Source organism: Euprymna scolopes, chromosome 35, assembly GCF_053919585.1.
Source record: "Euprymna scolopes isolate OS-2025 chromosome 35, ASM5391958v1, whole genome shotgun sequence".
NCBI lineage: Eukaryota > Metazoa > Mollusca > Cephalopoda > Sepiida > Sepiolidae > Euprymna > Euprymna scolopes.
Window position 1 is genome coordinate 10,397,703 of NC_136516.1, and position 20,000 is coordinate 10,417,702.

A 20,000-nucleotide genomic window follows, 5' to 3' on the forward strand; every position below is an offset into this window, starting at 1 on the left:
TCTCAGTTATCCGTATTTGCATTTTGAGGGTGCTGGCAATGGTCCTGTTGTCATAACTTGGATCGGTAGAGAGCATGAGTTGTACAGCGGCGCATCTCCGATCTCACTTGTTGAACATTGTGTCACTTTCAGATATGATAAAAGGCTCCTATCGCTCTTGGGATTTGTACACAACTGGCCAACTAGTAGATCGGCAACAAAAAAAGAAAACCAGATTTCATCAAACGGAAATGGAATCATATCGTCTTTTCTAGAACGACAATTATATCGTTATACCCTATACATGAGCAACCATAAAATACCAACGGAATATGACACAACGCTGTATGTAGACATCGACACCTTCTGGTAAGAATTGCAAAAACATAACATCGTTATCTTTCCTGATTGGGATATACACAAAGGCATAATCAGTCATGCTTTCTGCTACCCCCTCAGAGAAGTCGACCAAAATGTTTTTTCCTAATTTAAACCGCCAGTAGAGCAGTCAGAGGTAGGCAGGCATTTGCCTTTTTATGAATAATTTACCTGCTAATGGAGAAATTATTGACTGTTTGCAAATCGATTTTACCTACCATTTTGTAATGACGCCTCAAAGTTTATCTACCTATAGAGGAATCTTGCAGGTCTTTGTCTTCTTAAGTGGTCACCTAATAGTTTACAAGAACATGCGGTTCATAGTAAAAGTGATTCATCATAGTCAAAGGCAACTCAAAAGTTCCATACAGAGATATAGGGGAGGGTGCCCCTCTTTTCCCAAGATTACTCCGCTTACTCTTGATCTCAACCTAAAAATGATGAGTGTTTCATAAGGAGGATTCAAGTACCATTCTTTTTGTTGTCACATCTGGGCTGGTGAATCAACTCTTAGACATTTTTTTGGTATGACTTGTTCAAGGATTGAACTCAGGCCTCACAACCCATTAGCAAACACTCTAACGATCATACTAAAGAGTAAATACTCCTACGTTCCGTTGATGAATGGGTTAGGGTTGATGAATGGATAACTTCATTATCTAGACCCTTGTAAGATAATTGGTTTCCAAGGAATAATAACGACTTTGCATGAATGGAAACCATAGATAGAATTAATATGTGATTTTCGAAAAAGTGACAAGTGGATATTCCGAAGAGAGAATTATCTGGAAAGAGAGGGAAAATAATCAAATGGAAATTGAGGGGGGGGGGAATAGAATGATTATAATAATAATATAATTTTTATCCATTAAAAACGGGGAAAAAATGTTATAGTTCATTGGCTTAGAATGAATACTTTATGCCAAATTGATGATTGAATATGGTTAAATTTGTGCCCATTTTAGCATTAAATATTAGTCCCTAACTCTGCATCAAACGGATATCATAATACTTAGTTCGCTGCACCTTATCATATCAAAACTGTATACAAAATTTCAGAGAGATCGGCGCAGTAGTTTCTGAAAAAAAGTAGAATAGACAGACAGACAGATAGACAGACCAAAAGAAATATAATATAAATGTGCATAATGTCTGTAAAGAGTTCTTTATGAAAATCAATCTTTTAAGGTGAAATAAGGAACAAAAAAGTAAACAGTACAGAAAAGAATGAGCGATATTATTATTATTATTATTATTATTATTATTGGCTTAGTATTATTAAATATAATACTGAACATGTAATTTTGATACTATCAACGCCCTCTTGTCCCAAAGTGTTAGGAAGTGATTAAAAAGGAGGGGAAAGACTATAACAAAAAGAGGAAATAGTTGATTAGTGGAACAAAAGTACAGGAACTGAGGTTAGCAGAAAGACAATAGGGGCAGGTAGTTTACCAATATACACAAAGGCGATTTAAAATAGGATTGTTAATCAAGATGCACCTGTAACTGGAACAACGGACCGGACATAGAGGTCAATATATTTAGAGTAAATTTACGGACAATTTTAGAAGTGGAAGTGAGTTTTGCGAAAGTTTACGACAATTTCACAGTTGATGGCAAGTTGTGGTTTTGACTAAATCGGGAAAGGTTATGAGGCCGATTGATCAACCGATGAACGAATATGGCCTTAACAGAAAAACTAAGACATTGAAGTTAGCGTTTAGAAGGTCGATGGTGTCACGCACATGCCCAGAGTGCAATCAATATCTGCAGAAGTGTCACAGTTTGTGTTTTGTTTTGCTTCTCTTGACACTGACCGGCACTTTTAAAGTGAGCTATTTATTTAATTACAAACAAGGAGCTTTGCATTACGCTCAGCAACAGGTGATATAATTTAATGAAAGTACACTATTCGAAAATAGGGCGGTTACATAGTCATCCACAGACACAATCATTTGCTGCATCACAACTTTTCAATGCGACTGGAAGAGTGTTTTAGTGGAGCTTTATACTTTATAAAGTTTATTCTATATAACAGTGAATAACATGATAGCAGGGAGACCCGACGTTGCCCAGGATTGAATGATGATCAACGAATGTTTCACATTCCCATTATTGGCATCGAAATCGGTGAAATTGCTCATTTTTCAATCAAATTGATTGCCTGCTCTAGTTGGGGAATCATCGCAATGTACATGAAAGAAGTTATACGTTCCTCTCGCAATTACTTAGTCCACAATATATTGTAGTCTACATTGCACTGTAGAGAATCGACTGTTGATTTTATGCACTTATTTTTATTTATAATGGTTTGGTTTAAAGTTTAAAATGCCAAACTCAAATATCATGCTTCAGTTGTGCTCTAAACAGAAACGTTCATTTCGAACGTGTCCCTGTCATATCAAAGAACCTACCGTTGATTTTATATGCCTGGCCTTACTGTCTGTGCAGTGATAATGGTTTGAATTTAAGTTTAAAATGAAAGTCAAGTATTATGGTGCAATTGTGCTTTAAACAGAAAAAATCATTTCGAATGAACCAGTCATATCAAAAAGCCTATGGTTAATTTTATATATTGAGCCCTTCCGCTTGTGTGGTAATAAAACTTCTTAAAGGCATTTGTGATGTTAGGATGTGTAAGGTGTTAACTTTGGTCAAAATCGCTTGTTCCTTTTTTCATCGGATTATTTTCATTATCGATTATAGATACTTATCAAAAAAAAAATTTCGATGCAAAACCTATTTAAGAACACTGCCAGACACATAAAGCACCTTCGTGTGAAATTTAATAAAAATCAGCCCAGCCGTTTTCTAATCCATACAGAAGAACGAACCTACACAAAGTCCCTTTAATATTATATATATATATATATATATATATATATATATATAATTATTTTCTACTATAATAATTAAATACCTACAGACACTGGTATTTCATCCTTTCGGGAATCTTCAGTGCAGGGTGTCACGATTACTACCAGTCGAACGATTCGAACCCCGCATCACGAGACATCTCTGTCTCGATTAGCGGAGACCTAATCCATTCGGCTACCATTAACCGCTTGAAATAACGTTGAATCTTAAACATCTTAATTTTAAGTGTTCATCTACGTCAGGCAGACAGTGATCTAATCGTTATACGATGATCTACGCATAAGAGCTAAATTGACCGACTTTTAATTCAACTGAAAGTGCTCAACGATAAGAAACGAATTTCTTAAAGGGGCTGTCATATATATATATATATATATATATATATATATATATATATATATATATATATATATATATATATATATATTATTGTTGTTGTTGTTTAATTATTAGTGTGTATATTATCTATTATTTACTAGCAGGGATATCCGATGTTGCCCGGGATTGAATGATGATCAATGAATATTTCATATTCCTATATTTTTATTGTCATCGAAATCTGCAAAATTGCCCGGGAAGAAGCTTCACATGCTTCCATGCAGTAACTTCGTCCAAAATATATGTTATTCTACATTGCACCTTAGAGAACTGGCTGTTTCTTTTATAAAATTATTTTATATAAACTTCTTTCTAGTTAACGAAAAAAAAAAAGCATTAAGAAATTTACGTGTGGGGGTTTGAACCTACAAACCACGTCATGCCAAAAAAAAAAATAAATAAATAAAAAAAACCCTAAATTTTCAAATCTTATAAAATTCTTTGCAGTTATTGAAAAAAAAAAAAATTAAGAAAATTGCGTGCGTAGTTTGAGCCTACAGACCCCGTCATTAAAAATAAACAATAAAAAGAACACGCTATCAACTTACCCACAGTAGAATTTTCACGGCCCGTTGTTCTATCATTATTGCTAAGCGACGACATAGAAAAAATAGCTTTACCGCTGATAGATAAATTAAAATAACGCTTTCGATTATCGGTAATTATCGGGTGGGGGGTATTCTGAGACAAAACTTAACTAAGATCACTCCCAGACTTATACACTAAAGTTCTGTAAATTTTAAAGAAAATCTGTTCAGCCGTTTCAGAGTCTATAAGGAACTCTCTCTCTCTCTCACACACACACACACACACACACACACACACACACACACACAAAGTTGCATTTATATAATTGTAGAGACGAGATAATTAACGGTTCCCATATCATGCTAAATTCGTGTTAAATAATACGAAGAACCAAACCATCTCCAAAAAAGAATTCAGGTAGAACTGCAGTCAAACATGTTTCGTTGCGATATACGATTGGAGAACAGCACACACTTTGTTGCATTGATCTCTGACCTTAAATAACCACAACAAGGTCAATTTCCCGCAAAAACAGACAAAGCATAGGTCTTGACAACGAAATTTACAGTAATAAATTACCTAATTATATCGGCACGATAGATTGTTGCGGTACTCTTTCGCATAATTACTGCCCAGCGGCTCGTTTTCACTGATTGCGAAAACAAATTGAATTCGGTTTTCAAAGAGCAGATTATACGACCGTTTCCTTTTCATTGCGAACGAAGAAAAATCTCGAAGGAAATTAAAAGAGGAGAGATACGTATTCTGAAATAAAATTTAATCAAATCAGAAATGAAATGAATCGAAACAATTTTTGAATTAACCAGGTTCAAATAAAATATGTAGAACATTAATATATTTTTTAATTTATTTATTAGCAGGCTGCCCGGCGTTGCCCGGTCGTAAAATACGCATAAATATTCTATTTTAATTAATGCAAAATTCTTATTTATTATAAACAGAAATACCGTAGGTATTAAACGTAACGTGAAATTCATTTTTTGTAAGTTTAAAAAATAATACTTGAGCTGAGATCGAAACCAAAACCTAAAGACAGTGAGTCAAGTACGATAACCATCATGCCGGCTTGACATAAGATTTGAAAAGTGTTTTGAAACCTACTTATTTTTAACACAATAAACCCGTCATGTGAACCATTCACGCATGCGCATTCGTGAAACAGCAAACACATCAAATCCGACGACCCCGCCCCACATAACAATTTTTTCAATTTTCCCCCCTTAGCAGCCCGTTTTTCCGGATGAAAACCAATTAAAAAGTTTTCCACATGTCTGAATATGCTATATACCAACTTTCAAGTTTGTAGATAAAAATCCGTTGAGTACATAGGTTGAGAAGTGTCCTCGCACACATACTCGCGTCTATAGATCTTTAGATATCAGGTTGACAAGAAAGGACTTGCGGTTTTAACGTTTAAATTTAGATGAACATATCTCGATTCAAACAAAAAATTTTTGATCAAAATAAACATCATCAGAATCAACATCTTTTTGCCAACACAAAGCAAGTGTATTTATGCCAGTAACGTAAAAATCTTGCGTTCTGGTGGAGATGAAATCGCTCAAGATGTTTTTAATATGGTTTAGGTTTTTGAAGCATTTCTCTCACAAAAAGTTGTCGAGATGCTTGAAAAATGGTAGTCAGTAAGTGAGACGTCTGGAGAATATGGTGGATGAGGCAGAGTTTTTTAGCCCAATTTGTTCAATTTCTGCAGGGTTGATTTAGCAACGTGCTGTCAGGGATTGTCGTGGAGGAGAATTTGACCTTTTCTGTTGACTAATGCTGGGTGTTGTTGTCGAAGTTTCTGATGCATTTCATCCATTTGTTGACAGTACTTCTCTGCTGTAATAGTTTCGCCTGCATTAAAAAACTGTAATGGATGAGACTGGTCGCAGACTACCAAATAGTCAGTATGACCTTCTTTTGGTGCAACTCTGGCTTCAGGAAGTGTCGTGAAGCTTCATCGGCGTCTAACCACTGAGCTGAGCATCACCAGTTGCCGTCAAGAACCTACTTTTCATTGCAAGTCACAACCTGGTCGAGAAAGCGGTCGATTTTGTTGCGTAAAAGAAGGGAAGAGGACACTTCATAACAGCGTTTCTTTTGGTTGTCATTCATTTCGTTAAGCACCCATTTATCAAGTATTTTGTCTTTCTAATCACTCAAGTAGTTGGAAATCGTCGTATACATTACGTCTGATTCAGAAACAAGTTCTAACAGTTATACATGGATTGGCTTCGATTAAGGTTCTTAAGTGATCGTCATCAACATTCGATGACCAACCACTATGCTTATCATCTTAAAGACTCATCGCTGCCACAAAATTTCTTAAACCACCATTGTGCTGTGTGTTCAGTAGTGGTTCTTGGGTCAAAAGCTTCGTTAATATCGCGAGCTGTTTCAGCAGCTTTTCGGCCTAGCTTGAATTGAAATGAGAAAATTGTGCGAATTTGCTTTTTTTTTTTTTTACATCTTGTATTGAACGTTCTGAAAAGAAGACATAATTGTTTTAAAGCGATTGCAATTTAAACGATTAGATAGAGTGACAAACATCCTTTAAAATGATATATAAAGTAAAGGTATTATAACGAAAGCTTATTTGAAAATACATCATTTGAAATCAAAATTAAAAATTCTGCAAGAACTTTCTTCTCAACCTAATAGATAGACTAGCAGGCCGCCTGTCGTTGCCCGGTTATAAAATAAAAATAAATATTAAATTTTAATTTATACGGATATGAGCATGCGAGTATTATATTTTTTTCTAAGCAGTCCACTTCTTGTAAGTAAAAAAAATACTCAAGCTAAGATCAAAATCAAAACCTAAAGACAATGAGTCAAGTATGATAGCCATTAGACCAGCTTGATATGATCTTTACAAAGTGTTTTCAAACCTACTTATTCTCAACGTAAAGAAGCTGTCATGTTTCACCGCCGCGCATGTGCAGTCGTAAAACAGTTGAAAAATAGATATAAATTCGATGACCCTTATGTACAACTTTTTCAATTTCGACCCATTAGCAGCACTTTTCCCCGGATGAAAGCTGATTAAAATGTTTTCCACATGTCCAAATACCCTATATACCAAATTTTAAGTCTGTAGATCAAGAGTCCGTTAAGTTAGTTAGTTAGTTTGAGAAATCTTCTCTCTCACACACACACACATTCTCACTTTTATAAATATATAGACTAAGTATATAGGTATTTAATAAGGCTGTATGCAATGTGGGAATGTAACAGAGTGCAGACACGGGTATGCAAATACCGAGCCGTGTGAAATGACGTCACAGTAATGAAAAAAGGGACAGAAAGGACGTTAGAGAACACAATCACATTAGAGAACACGATCACGTTAGAGAAGACGTTTGAGTTGGCAGAGAGAAGGAGCATGATCATCTTTTGATCAGGAAAGTACTAAAAAATAAATGTAATTGTTACAAAAAAAAATGGAGTCGAGTTATTACTTGTCCTATGTTCTTTGTGACATACTCTGCTACAACATGTTGGGTTAAAGGACGAGCTGGAACAGTGAACGTTGAAATATAAGTGAAGAAAATATATGTAATATTTTTCTTAAAAAAAAAATTTAAAAAAAAAAAAGTTTGACTCTACCCTTCAGTAAAGTTTTAACTTGCTGGAAAATGAATCCGGAATTTCATGAATTTTTTTTTTTTTTTTTATTACAAAGGAGTCATCACTTATCAAAGTCTAGAGGCCACTCGAGGATAAGGATTAAGGAGTGTATAGTAGTCAAAGGGACAATATAGTAATCGTTAGAAGTGTAAATTTGGTAAATTGGATTACTTAAGGGGAACGGCTCATCAAGAACTTGTTTACATTGGACTTGAAGACGATCATATTGTAGTCAGCTGGAAAGCAGGTAAACGAAAGACAGTTTCACAGGTTTGCAGTTCTAAGAAATAAACTTTGTTCATGAAATCTACATTTAGGTTTAGGCACAGATAAAGAGTGCGGGTAATTATCGATAGTGTTTTTAACTAGACGAGTGTTTCTCATGAATGTTTGGCAAGAGGAGACCATAGATTGGAGCTCAGACGAGCACTTGCCATGAAAATAATGATAAAACAGAGACAGGCTCGCAATGCCTCTTCTGTGAGGAAGAGGTTGCAGGGAAGAGAAAAGGGATTCCTTCACTAGGCTACAAAGTCTATTTTGTACTCTGTCAAGGCAGGATAAATCCTTTCTAGCAGCTCCTGCCCAGATGTGGCAACAGTACTTCATCCTTGGACGTATGTGGCTCTTATATAGAAAGAGAATTGCATCAGCAGTGAGATATATACTGGATTAATAGAAGGATCCCACCATTTTTCCAGCGGCCTTGGCAACAGATTTGATGTATGTGTTCATTTCAGATCAGGAGTAAAGGAAAAGCTCAGAATCTTGTCAAAACATGGAGCCTCCCCAAGACGAGAACTATTCATATCAATTAATGTCAGATGAGCGTCAGAATGTTGATGTAAAGATAGAAGATTGGTTTTAGATGCATTAAAAGTAACCGGCCACCTTTTGCCCCATTGTACCACATGCTCAAGATCAGAGGAGAGAGAATCAGAGAGAACTTGGTCGTTTACGGCCTTTGATGTGCTGCCATAGATGGTAGTGTCGTTAGCATAAATGTCTACGAATGATCTAAGGATGTGATTTGGAAGATCATTAATGTAGATTAGGAAGAATTAAATAAACGGTTTAATTCAAACTTCCATGCATATTCCATAATTGTGACAGAAAGATTCCTAAGTTCGACAAGATACACTTGAAGAAGGTCGGAGGTTACACTGACCGAAACATTGTGAAAATGACACTCTAGCTAAGAATAATATTCTTAAGAATTTAAATATTAGGAACGTTTAGAAATGTCCTCTCAACCATTGAATCCTTTCTCTCCGATAGGTTTATACAAATAGCCGTCGATGGGCAGAAGTCCGAAGCTCAAAATATCAATGCTGGCATGTCTCAAGGATCCACCCTGTGCCCAACTCTCTTCCTGATGTTTATCGACAATCTCTCAAATCATTTGTCTACATTTACACAGATGACACTACCATTTATGGTAACACTTCAAAGATCTTCAATGCTAAAGATCTCTCTGAGTCTCTTCTCCAACTTTGAGCACGCGGTGTAATGAGGTAAAAGTGGCGGGTTTATTTTAATGCATCCGAAACCCAGCTTCTATTTTTTCGCCAATAATGCTCTGATCCTCATTTAGCCCCAAATGAAATGAATGGCCCTTGTCTTGAGGAAGTATCCTGCTTTGGCAAACTTCTGAGACCGACCTTCACTCCTGACCGACCTGAAATAAAAGATTTACATCAAATCTGTTACTGGGTCACTGGAAATATTGGTTGGATCATTCCACTGCTCCTGAAGGTATCTCACTCCCTACACAATCCTTTATTTATCCATAAAAGTGAAATTGTCTGTGTGTCTGTCTGTGTGTGTATATTTTCCTACCAAACTACTGTCATTTTTCAGTCTACAGACTCAAGATTTGACATAAGGGATATTGAGATTTTGGGAAAATCTTTTTAATCTGTTTTCGACCAGAAATTTGGCTGTCAAGGGGTCAACGTCCAAAGATTTGACCTTTGAAAACTTTACCAAACTCCTTTGCCAATTTTGGGTGTAAACACTTGAAATTTTAGATGTAGGTTCCTTTGGCATTAATCAAACTTTTTAACTTGATTTGAGCCCAAAACAATAAATGTTAAGGGGTCAAAGTTTTAAAAAATTTGACCTCTCAGCCAATTTTTGGTCTAAACATTTGAAATTTTATATAAAGTGTATTCAGATATATAGAGCAAGCTTTTTAATTGGTTTTTGGCCGAAAATTTTGCTGCCAAAGGATTAAAGTGCAAAGGATTTTACCTTTGCAATCTCTACACTTGAAATTTTAGATGTAGGTTCCTTTGGCATTAATCAAACTTTTTAACTTGATTTGAGCCCAAAACAATAAATGTTAAGGGGTCAAAGTTTTAAAAAATTTGACCTCTCAGCAAATTTTGGGGTCTAAACATTTGAAATTTTACATAAAGCGTATTCAGACATGCAGCAAGTTTTTTTTTTTTTTTATCAGTTTTTGGGTGAAAATTTGGCTGCCAAGAGGTCAAAGCTGAAAAAGTTGACCTTTGCAGACTTTACCAAACTCCTCCACCAATTTTGGGTCTAAACACTTGAAATTTTAGATGTAGGTTACCTGGACATGAGTCAAACTTTAATATATATATATATATATTTGTAGTCATCGACATACAGTCCTGTTTCGTTGTATCACAACTCATCAGTGCCGCTAGACTAGCATCTCTCCGAAGCCAAGGATTGAACCTAGAACCGTCGTGTTGACAGTCGGCAGTTCTCCCACTCGACCTTGGAATTGACGCCCGTAAATAACTTGTCGGAATGTTTATTTAAATAGACACCCACCACCACCTTTATAGTGCTCAAATCGCCTGTTCGTAAACAAACAAACAACGAGCTTCGCATTTTCAGCCAATTAAGTAGCGGGTGAGATTATTTACGACAGTGCTCTACCCGAAGAGGGGGGGCTTAAAATATATTTGTAATCATCGACATACAGTCCTGTTTCGTTGTATCACAACTCATCAGTGCCACTAGGATTGAACGTAGAACCGTCGTGTTGACAGTCGGCAGTTCTCCCACTCGACCTTGGAATTGACGCCCGTAAATAACTTGTCGAAATGTCTATTTAAATAGACACCCACCACCACCTTTATAGTGCTCAAATCGCCTGTTCGTAAACAAACAAACAACGAGCTTCGCATTTTCAGCCAATTAAGTAGCGGGTGAGATTATTTACGACAGTGCTCTACCCGAAGAGGGGGGCTTAAAATATATTTGTAATCATCGACATACAGTCCTGTTTCGTTGTATCACAACTCATCAGTGCCGCTAGACTAGCATCTCTCACAAGCCAAGGATTGAACCTAGAACCGTCGTGTTGACAGTCGGCATTTCTCCCACATATAATATATATATGCATATAAAGATATGAACAGTACATAGAGCCCGAGCAAATCTGGACTGAACTGCTAGTACGTCCTAAAACTAAGTACTGCTGCCACCTAATAGGTTATGTTCTTTTCTCCCCCATGCAACAAAAAATATATAAGAAAATTGAATATTGTATTCTCGGGTCTATCCTTGGACCTCTATTGTTCCTAATATTTATTAATGACCTCCCCAACAAAACTGCTTCTGAGATGGGTATAAGTGCTGATGACCCTACACTCTATAACAGGCATGGCAGGAAAACAAATGAACAGATATCTAAAGAAATAGCAAAAACACTAGAGGATGACCTCCAATCTGTAGTGGAATGGGGACATAAATGGATGGTCACATTCAATGCTGCCAAGACTAAACTGGTTTCCTTCAATAATTACAAGAAACCTTCTCTGCCACCAATAGCAATGGCTAGTGACTCCCTGTCTGAGAGTACATCTTTCAAACTGCTTGGCCTAACGTTCTCAGGAAACATGAGTTGGAACAATTATATTGAAAACATTGCCAGGGCCGCTGCGAAAAAGGTAGGCTCTCTCTACCGTGCTAGAAAACTACTGACACCTGAAAGTATCCTGTACCTCTATAAGACCACCATTCGCCCATGTATGGAGTATTGTTGTCCCATTTGGGCTGGTGCATCTGCTACTAGTCTCTTGCTCCTAGACAAGGTTAAAAAAAGAGTCGCCAATCTGATAGGCCCTGAACTGGCATCTAAGCTTCAGCCTCTGTCCCATCGACGAAACGTTGCATCCCTCTGCCTGTTCTACAAGTATTTTAACGGTGAATGCTCTGACGAACTGCAGACACTTGTGCCCTCATGATGTAGACACCCTCGACAAACCCGACAGCCAGCTAGATCCCACCCCCAAGATGTAAAAGATCTTTCTACTCCAGTCTAGAGTCTGGAATTCCATTCCAAGTTCCTGCTTCCAAAACTGTACTGACATGCAGAAGTTCAAGTGCAACGTGAACCGACATCTTGATGCCCAAATCCCAACATAGTGCCCCAGTAGTTGCTGCCCCTGATAGTAGCCCCCTACACCAAAGTGGCAATGCGCCTTGTTTGGGGTGAAAATGTAATAAAAAAAATTTTAAATACATAAACGTTCATGTATTTACATGTAACGTGTATATATTTACACATGTGTTGATGATGTATAAAGCCAGTATAGACCTCATCATTTTGCCAGCAGGCCAAGCCAAGGATTGAACCTAGAACCGTCGTGTTGACAGTCGGCAGTTCTCCCACATATAATATATATATGCATATAAAGATATGAACAGTACATAGAGCCCGTGCAAATCTGGGCTGAACTGCTAGTAAGTCCTAAAATGAAGTACTGCTGCCACCTAATAGGTTATGTTCTTTTCTCCCCCATGCAACAAAAAATATAAGAAAATTGAATATTGTATTCTCGGGAGAACTATATATAAACGAGTGTGTATATAAGTTTGCTTGTATATATAAACGAGTGTGTATATAAGTTTGCTTGTATATATAAACGAGTGTGTATATAAGTTTGCTTGTATATATAAACGAGTGTGTATATAAGTTTGCTTGTATATATAAACGAGTGTGTATATAAGTTTGCTTGTATATATAAACGAGTGTGTATATAAGTTTGCTTGTATATATAAACGAGTGTGTATATAAGTTTGCTTGTATACATAAACGAGTGTGTATATAAGTTTGCTTGTATATATAAACGAGTGTGTATATAAGTTTGCTTGTATATATAAACGAGTGTGTATATAAGTTTGCTTGTATATATAAACGAGTGTGTATATAAGTTGGCTTGTATATATAAACGAGTGTGTATATAAGTTTGCTTGTATATATAAACGAGTGTGTATATAAGTTTGCTTGTATATATAAACGAGTGTGTATATAAGTTTGCTTGTATATATAAACGAGTGTGTATATAAGTTTGCTTGTATATATAAACGAGTGTGTATATAAGTTTGCTTGTATATATAAACGAGTGTGTATATAAGTTTGCTTGTATATATAAACGAGTGTGTATATAAGTTTGCTTGTATACATAAACGAGTGTGTATATAAGTTTGCTTGTATACATAAACGAGTGTGTATATAAGTTTGCTTGTATATATAAACGAGTGTGTATATAAGTTTGCTTGTATATATAAACGAGTGTGTATATAAGTTGGCTTGTATATATAAACGAGTGTGTATATAAGTTGGCTTGTATATATAAACGAGTGTGTATATAAGTTGGCTTGTATATATAAACGAGTGTGTATATAAGTTTGCTTGTATATATAAACGAGTGTGTATATAAGTTGGCTTGTATATATAAACGAGTGTGTATATAAGTTGGCTTGTATATATAAACGAGTGTGTATATAAGTTTGCTTGTATATATAAACGAGTGTGTATATAAGTTGGCTTGTATACATAAACGTTCATGTATTTACATGTAACGTGTATATATATATATATATATATATATATATATATATATTTACGCATGTGTCGATGATGTATAAAGCCAGTATAGACTCCATCATTTTGTCAGCAGGCCAAGCTTCTACGAATAGGAAAGCGAGGACAGAAACCTAAAAAGGTTGGCTTCAATTCTAAGTTGCATAAAAAGTACTCAATATAAAATGTACAGAGCAAACATTATCAACGCTTCGAAAAAGAAAATAAATTCGAGGAAAACCATTCTTTAAAAGAACAGAAGAATACCAGCTAAGTAAAATTTTATTTTACTTTTGTTTAGGCATCTGTATATATGTTTTATTTGCAGAGGAACTATATATGAACGATTGTGTATGTATAAAAATTTACTTTATATATATATATATATATATATATATATATATATATATATATATATATATATATATAAACGTGCATATGTTTATGCGTCTATTGAATGTATGTAAAGTTTATATGTTTAGGAGTATGTCTACGATCGTTTAATGTTCTCATGTTTGTAGCTGTCGATAGATTCACAGATACAGTTCGACAACAGACATATAACATACAACAAAAATGGACGAATAACAGTTCTTTGGGGATTTAACATCGGCCAATCAGAGAAACATACCTGGTCCATCTTTGGTCTTGTTTGACGGAAAGCTGCGAGGAAGATTCATCAAAATGAATCAACAAATCTCGGGGTTCATTTTTTTTTTTTTTGTTTTTTTATAGGAGTCATCACTTATCAAGGCTTGGAGGCCACGAAAGGATAAGGGTTAATGAGTGTACGGTACTCAATGGGACAATATCGTAGTAATCGTTAGTCGCGGAAATTTGTTAAATTGGATTACTTAAGGGATCGGCTCATCAAGAACTTGTTTACGTTGGACTTGAAGACGACCCAATTGTAGTCAGCTGGGTTGTCTTTTTAGCAACTTTATTACAGATGTTTCCTCATTGGAAAGCTGTACACTGGTGCTACGTTTTTTTTTTTTTTTTTTTTTTTTTTTTTGCATTTGATAGGCGTTGGATTCCCGCCCTTCTTGGGTGCTCCAAACCATATGACTGATCAGCTCGGCTCTGTCTGTCTCCTTCAAGCTCTAACCATTAACTGATTAAAACCCTACGTATACATAAACATCTACCTTCTAATGACATCAGCAATGATGTCTGTCATGTATATTTGTTTATCAAGCTGACATTCCTGTTTGTCTTATTTTTATTTATTTTTTTTTTTTACACAGTGATCACCACTTATCAAGGCCCGGAAGCCACTCAGGGATAAGGGTTATTGCAAGTACATTACGTTAGTGTGGAGATTTGATGAAGAGTTTACTTAAGGGGGCGGTTCATTAGGAATGTGTTAACGTTGGACTTGAACACATCCAAGTTGTAGTCCGGTGGGAAGCAGGCAGACGGAACAGAGTTCCACAGGCATGCAGTTCTAAGAAAGAAGCTTTGTTTAGGGAATCTGCGTTTTGATTTAGGCACAGATATAGAGTGGGGGAAATTTTTCACAGTGGATTCAGCTAGACGGGTGTTTTTCGTGAAAGATTGGCGAGGGGGGACCAGAGATTGGAGTTCAAACGAGCACCTGCCATGGAAATAACGATGTTGGTTATGAAAACTAACATCCTTTTCATTTCTAACATAAATATTTTTACTTTTCGCCTTAATGCATTCTTTCTGTCATTCAAAATATTTCTAACCTAAATACTGACAATCGGCCATTGCAGGCTAACCATTATTTTCTATATACGGCATAATCACGTTGACACACCGGTAACTGTCAGATCACCGAAGTTAAGCAACGTTGAGCCTGGTCATTACTAAAATGGGTGACCAATTTGGGAAGTCCAGTTGCTGTATGTAGGAGGACGTCGACACCTCCCTGCAAAAAGTTGCAAAAACCTAACGTCGTCATCTCCCCTAACGGGAATATACATGCGACTGAGGACCGCTTGTGAATTTCATACTCCCATGAAACTTCCTCCTTTGGGGGAAGCTGGTTAAACCCTGTATAGGGTTGGTGCTGACTACACACACACACACAACCAGTATTTTCTGGGAGTCAATAACATAACATGAAAAGAAACAAAAAATAGAGAATGATAACATTTACAATTTGAATAATTTACCGCATATTTTTTTTTTTTTTCTCGTGGATTTAGATATTTTCAATCCAACAATCTTCTTTAGAATCATTTAGGTCTTTGGAGATGAGAATTAATAAGTCATATTATTGGAATTTTTATGACTAAAAAATAAACGAGAAGAAAAAGGAAAAATGAAGAAAAAAGAGAAAAAACAGCAAAAAGGAACAATATATATATATATATATATATATATATATATATATATATATATATATATATATGATTGCTGCATCTTTCCAGATGATCGCCGTCACATTGAGTTCTTCCAATCTTGTCGCCCATGCCATCTCAGAGGACTCTGCACTCCCGTCGCAGATTTGAACATCTTCAGGCAGATGTGACATTCAAATTGAGCAATTTCCATCGAGTTGACTTCCTCTGGAGGTTGAAGGGTATTCCTATGAACAATCACATGTCTTCTCAGACCAGCAGTAGACTTGCAAACTTTGTATATATATACTTTATATATATATATATATATGTATATATAGTTTATATATATATATATATACTTTATATATATATATAAAGTATATATATATATATATATATATATATATATATATAAAAAGTATATATATATATATATATATATATATAAAAAGTATATATATATATATATATATATATATATATATATATATATATATGTTTGAAACATGTCTTCTTCCTAAGATTAAGGGTGGTGGTGTTTGATCAACACTGCTGGGGAGCCATGATGTAATATACTGTTTTGTTTTTAAATCCCCCGAAACAGTGTTTCATGGTAAACAACTGATGATCCCTTGAAAAATAAATTATTGGTATTATAGTAAATTCTAGAGCGAGTTGATGCAGTGATTGCAGGTGATTAAATGACTTACTGACTAGATGGTTTTCTAACGAATGATAAAAAATATTTTTTTGTATAGTTTTAAAGGTTAAAAACTTCCAAGACTATATATATATATATATATATATATATATATATATATATATATATATATATATATATATATATATAAGGTTACGGATTTAGTGGGGCTCTTCTTACTAAAAGAACTTAAATACCACTTTAAACATATCCAAGGGGGCCTTTATAAAGACGATGCCCTATTTACTACAACAGCCAGGCCAAGAGAGTACAACAAAACAATTAAAAAATTACATAACTCTTTCAACAACTTTGGCTTTTCTATAATTATCGAACCAAAGAAAAAAACTTCAAATTTTCTAGACATTACACTTAATCAACACCGAGACTAATAGTCCCTATCACAAACCCAACCTTACGCTTTTATACGTCCATAAATATTCTAACCACCCAAGTCAATTATAAAATTTATAGTACCATCCCTCTCTAGAAGAATTTCTACGCTTTCTGCCGATAAAAAAAAACTTTAATCAAAATGCTACTTTCTTCAATAATGCCTTAAGGAATTCAGGACGCAATGAGAAAAAAAGAGAGAGAGAGGGGGGGGGAATAGACAGACAGACAGACAGACAGACAGACAGAAGGAGAGAGATAAACAGAAGAAGAGAGAAAGACTGACAAACAGAGATAGAAAGAGAGAGAGACTAAGAGAGAAAGGAAAAGAGGGAGACAAACAGACAGACAGAAAGAGAGATAGACAAAAGAAGAAGAGGGAGAGAGAGAGAGACTAAGTGACAGACAGAGATAGAGAGACAGACATACAGAAGGAGAGAGTTAAACATAAGGAGAAGAGAGAAAGACTAAGTGACAAATAGAAATAGAAAGAGACTAAGAGAGAGAGAGATAGAGGAGGGGAGACAAACAGACAGATAGAAGGAGAGGGAGAGATTAAGAGAGAAAAAGTAAGAAAATCAGACAAACAGACAAACAGAAAGGGCGAGATAGACAAAAGAAGAAGAGGGAGAGAGAGACTAAGTGACAAACAGAGATATAAAGAAAGAAAGAGAGAGGAAGAGAGGAAGGGAGAGAGAGAGGAAGGGAGAGAGAGAGAGAGAATCAAATAGATAGTTAGACAGACAGGGAAAGATTGTATTCGTTATACAATTTCTAGCAAAGAAAAAATGTGCAAAACAAATTGTTAACAAATAACTGTTACCAATGTGTAAGGAAAGTTACTTTCCCACCTACCTGCTTATTTTTTTGTTTTAAAGTATTTTAAAACGTTTTTATTCACATGTTTTAGCGATGCCTTTATATAGCCTTGTATACCCGCCATTTTTTAAATTAGTGCCAGAGGTTAATCAAAGTGAAACCTCGAGGTTGTAAAACAACTAAAATAAAAAAAAAAAATTAAAAAACTATAGCTAATAACTGTCACTATTCGGTCATAAATGTATTTTTTAACAGATTTGTATAATTTATTTGGTTTATTTTTGCTTTATTTTTGTTTAAATTTCGATTTTTGAGTTGTTCTACAACCTCGCGGTTTCATATCAATTAACCTCCAGCGCCATTTTGGAAAATGACGGATTTTCACGACTGCGAAGACAAAGATAAAACAAAAGCGTTTTAAAACAACAAAATTAGGCAAGTATGTGGAAAAGTAACTTTTATTGCTTTTGGTAACAGTTATTTGTTGACTATTTTTTTTTTTAATACTTTTTTTCTGTTGGAAATTGTACAGCAAACACAATCTCTCTCTCTCTCTCTCTCTCTCTCTCTCTCTCTCTCTCTCTCTCTCTCTATTTCTCTTTGTCTCATCGACTCTATCTCTCACTTAGTGTTTCTGTCTCTATCTCTGTATGTCACTTAGTCTTTCTTTCTATCTCTCCCTATCTCTTAGACTCTGTGTGTGTGTGTGTGTGTGTGTGTGTGTGTGTGTGTGTGTGTGTGTGTGTGTGTGTGTGTGACTTAGTCTCAATAGCTCTTCTTGTTTCTTAGAAACTCTCTTGTTTTGGTATACGGTATATCAACTCGCTTGTGCTCATTATGTGATGTTATCCTAGCCAGACTTTCGAAAAAAAAAACCCATTCAACCAACTACAACCACTATCAACAATTTATCCCACTCTCTAAATGTAAACATAGATTCCATGAACAAAGCTTGTTTCCCAGAACTGCCCATCTGTGGAACACTGTTCTGCTGGCCTGCTTCCCAGTTGAATACAACAGGGTACCCAATTTACACCATTAACGACTACTAAACTAATACTTTACATTTATTAACCCTTATCCCCGAATGACCTTCGGGCCTTGATAAGTGGTGACTCCCAAGTACCCCCCCCCCCCGCCCTAAAAAAATGCAAATGTTCATTTATGCAAACACGTGTTTGGTAAAGAAAGTTATGTTTGTAGTCACAAAGTTTGGAATTGTGTAGCTTAACATGTTCATAGTGTGAATATGCGTGTGTAAGTAATATATGTATGTGAGTATTTGGCAGCGTGGTATTGTGTATGTGTGTTGGTTTACTTTGTTCTTGTTAATGCACGTGTAGAAGGGACGTGGGAGTGCCTTAGCACCTATTCCTTTTACTCCTGTTTTAAAAGTGCCCTTTCAGAATAATATATTATAAGCCTATGCCCCACCAAGACGGCATTCATTACTATATTTTTGCCGTTTCTTTTTTTCACTTGAGCACCTGCCCTGAAAAAAGTTCTCCGCGCGTCACTGATGTCTAGTTGTGAGTACCAATTCACTTCTGTTCATCTAACACTAGCTAGTGAGTAAGAATGTGTGCACGAAATGAAAAAGGCTTGTAAGTGAGTCATTGAACATTCCTTTTCATCTTTCGCCTACACGGTCAAAGGCACAGGGGGAGGGGCCGTGCGTTCTTGGGTTCTCCGATGCGGGCCGGCCAGTCCGTTAAAATCTCTCCCATTAGCTTTTGACTCTTCGTTTTACAGGAGTTTCCAAGTTTGTGTCGGCTTATTACTTTGACATAGACTTGTTGCTTTTGGGGTTTGAAATGATTTTCATTGGTCGAAAATACTTTTGAGTTAACACGTTCCTGTGAAAACTTACTTGATTTTTGGAAATGGCAAAGAGAGTGAATCCAAATGAAACGGAAATAGGAAGAGGGTTAGCTGTTCAAGCCAATAGCTTTTTAGTGTTCATCTGAATCGCTTTGTGATTCAATTACTACTGTCCTAGTACAGAGAAATATTATGAGAAAGAGATAATTAGATGCCATCCTCCACTTTAATATGGATGCATGGATCACTGCTTCCTCCCTCTTTCCCCTTCTGCAGGCCACTGTTAGTGTCGTCTGCTTTTTTATAA

The 20,000-nt window shown here is 35.7% G+C and overlaps 1 protein-coding gene across 4 annotated transcripts in view; it reads right to left on the minus strand.

Moving 5' to 3' along the window:
- Positions 1–20,000, minus strand: part of LOC145259677 (uncharacterized) — a 184,486-nt gene that overhangs the window by 128,222 nt on the left and 36,264 nt on the right. The window contains exon 1 of one of the 4 annotated variants that reach the window (XM_080117340.1): positions 17,909–18,242. The exons of the other annotated variants lie outside the window; for them this stretch is intronic. The gene's annotated coding sequence lies outside the window, so the exon portion shown is untranslated. Of the gene's footprint in view, positions 1–17,908; positions 18,243–20,000 lie in introns of those variants that run through there. 4 annotated transcript variants of the gene reach the window in all.